This window comes from Polistes canadensis, unplaced genomic scaffold (assembly GCF_001313835.1).
Source record: "Polistes canadensis isolate GaletaPanama2010 unplaced genomic scaffold, ASM131383v1 scaffold_817, whole genome shotgun sequence".
In the NCBI taxonomy this organism is placed as follows: Eukaryota; Metazoa; Arthropoda; class Insecta; order Hymenoptera; family Vespidae; genus Polistes; species Polistes canadensis.
This window is the reverse complement of record NW_014570364.1, coordinates 9,484-12,850: the sequence shown is the minus strand read 5'-3', so window position 1 is coordinate 12,850 and position 3,367 is coordinate 9,484.

Sequence of the window (3,367 nt, the reverse complement as noted above, 5' to 3'; positions counted from 1 at the left end):
TTACAAGAGTAGGACCTACGCGTAGTATTTATGCAAGGACTATATGCGTGGTTACACGGAAACACCGGATGCTGCAGGGTGAATTCTGAATTATGGTGAGTTTTGCGGGGAGGTACTCGTAAAGGTGATTCGTTTCGGTTCTGCAAGTGTCAAAAGTTCCCCTAGTCTAATGATTTTTTTTTTCTTCTAACATAGAGATAGACAGTACACGTCTCATGTATTATTAATATTTTCAATCTATCTATTTATTTCTATTTCTGTATGACTTTTCTCGTTAACTACGCATTATTTAATAATTTCTCGTTCAGAATAGTATTTATTAATACATCATTAATGTAATTTATAAAAAGATTGGACAAAAAATGTTGCATGTATTAACTAGTATCAAAATCATTTGAATTTTCTCTGAAATCTAATGTCAAACTATTTATCAAATGATTTCTCATCGAGTATGTACTTGTTCGTAGATGAAAAATCAAGTTCTATTTTGGGCACGTGCCGTGAACATATTGCCACTGTTACATAGAAGTGAATACCGTGTAACATGACACGTGACCATCAGAGATACCCCATAAGCTCTTTGCACATCGTTCGCAGACTCTATGGAAAGAAAATTGTATTTAACCATTAGCAGCTATTTACTTGATTTTAAGAGTCAATTCATACGACGAGAGTATTTATAAGCAAACAAAGTTTATTATTTTTGAAAACTAAAATTTTGTAAGACTGCATTAATGAACATTGAAAAACAAATGATTGAATACAAATTTTAGTGAAATTTCGAGCATAAAAAAAAAGAAATATTGCGTTAAGGAAGATGCAGGTGACACGAATCAATTGACATTATTATAATGATGATGATAATAATATTATTGCATCCCTTGATAAAAATTAGAAAATTAAATGATAACGATTGAGAAAGTTTTAYTAAAATTTTGATTTGAAAAAAAAAAAAATAAAGAAAAAAATATTGCATTGAAGAAAATGCAGGTGACACGAATCACTTGACATAATTATAATGATGATGATAATAATATTATTGTGCATCCCTTGATAAAAATTGAATAATAAATGATAACGATTGAGAAAGTTTTACTAAAATTTTGATTTGAAAAAAAAAAAAATAAAGAAAAAAATATTTCATTGAAGAAAATGCAGGTGACACGAATCACTTGACATAATTATAATGATGATGATAATAATATTATTGCATCCCTTGATAAAAATTAGAAAATTAAATGATAACGATTGAGAAAGTTTTAYTAAAATTTTGATTTGAAAAAAAAAAAAATAAAGAAAAAAATATTTCATTGAAGAAAATGCAGGTGACACCGGTCACATGACATAATTATAATGATGATGATAATAATATTATTGTGCATCCCTTGATAAAAATTGAATAATAAATGATAACGATTGAGAAAGTTTTACTAAAATTTTGATTTGAAAAAAAAAAAAAAGATAAAGAAAAAAATGTTGCATCGAGGAAAATGCAGGTGACACCGGTCACATGACATAATAATAATGATAACAATATTGCATCCCTTTTCTTTCTTTGCTCTCTGTTGAAAAGCCAGCCTCTACCGAATACGGCTCACTTGGCACAAGAGTTCGGTGCATTTAATACAAGTCCGAGAGCCACCCCATGTGTTTAATTTAATCCAATACAATATGTCCGGTTCACCTTGCTTCTCTTCTCTTCTCTTCTCTTCTCTTCTCTTCTCTTCTCTTCTCTTTTCTTCTCTTCTCTTCTCTTACCGCTATTGCTATTTCTAAAGGGGTGAGTTAAAAAGGGTGGGTGGCTTTTTAAAACCGTACTGTGATCTCGATTCACCGTAAAACCTCATCCTATTATGATCAATTTAATCCTGATTCAATCGGACAGGTTTTTATCTTTACCTTCGCGGTTTACCGCGACAAAATCTATGGAAAAATGAATAAATGTATAACAGGGAAATTGAACAAAATAAAAAAAGAAATCAGAACGTTATGTTTTGATCTTGTTGAACGTGTTTCGTACCTTCATTGAGACTTCTTCAGCAACCATATAATATATTGTATAATCTTAAAAATATATATAGTTTATCAAAACATTTAATAAATAATTATATTAAAGATTACCTCGATCGTCAATGTTCAGAGTCTCCTATGTATTAAAAAGACATACATTATTAGGTTTTAATAATAAATTATACTTAGCATATATAAATCGTTATTTTGTTTTTATTTTTAGTAAAATCATAAAATAGTTAAATTCACAAACATATAATTAAACAATACTAATTTAATCTAGACTAGTGTATAATAATCTAAGTATCACAGTCACACACAACTATTTCAATATATTTTTTTCATTCCTATGAAATAATTTCGATTAATCGTAAATTTATAATAATATCCATAAATAAAAAGATAAGAGAGAGAGAGAGAGAGAGAGAGAGAGAAAGAGAGAGAGAGAAAGAGAATACGAAAGAAACGAAGGATAGGAAAAGGATCGATAATTAATTTTTGATGAAACTATATCCCCTCCTTCTATTTGCGGCTCTTGTTGTTTGCCATAGGGATAGAAGTGCATGATGGTGTCCTGTCAGGAAAAATAGGAGTAGGAGGAGGGTGGTTATAGGGGGTGAAGTAGGGTGAGGTGAAAACAGAGATGGATTTGTTGCACAGCTGTGTACACTGCTTAATGTAGGAAGCCACCTACCTATATGAAGAGTGCAAGATAGATTGGACCAGTGCTGGTAAGAGAAGGTGTCTCTAAACCTAAAGCCAACTAAGATTATTCGAATACGAAACGTAAGATCAATGAACGTGTCAAAGACATGCCCTATTGAGCTTTGAGTATTAATCAGAGACCACCACGCTTTATGTTTATTAACACAAATTCTATCTATTTTGTTTCTATATATATATTGTTGGCATGAAAGTATTTGCGGATTTTTTCCATAAAATAAAAGTGTTTTTTTTTCTTACTTGTAATGAACTTTAATCTATGATGTATAGTCCATTTTGTTCGATGACCTTTTGCCATCTCTCTGACAACTTGAAAATTCCACGCTCGTAGAAAGTCTGATCTTTTTCGGCCAAAAACTGAAGTAAGTGCGATTTTACAGCGTCAGCATCATTAAAATTTTTACCACGGAGGGAGTTGTCCACAGATTGAAATAAGTGGTAATCCGATGGTGCAAGATCAGGGCTATATGGTGGGTGTAATATTAATTCCCAACCAATATCCATCAATTTTTTCCGAGTGGCCAAAGATGTGTGCGGCCTAGCATTGTCCTGGTGGAAAATGACACCTTTACAATTGACCAATTCTGGTCGCTTTTCCTTGACTGCTGCATTTAATTTGTCTAGTTGCCGACAG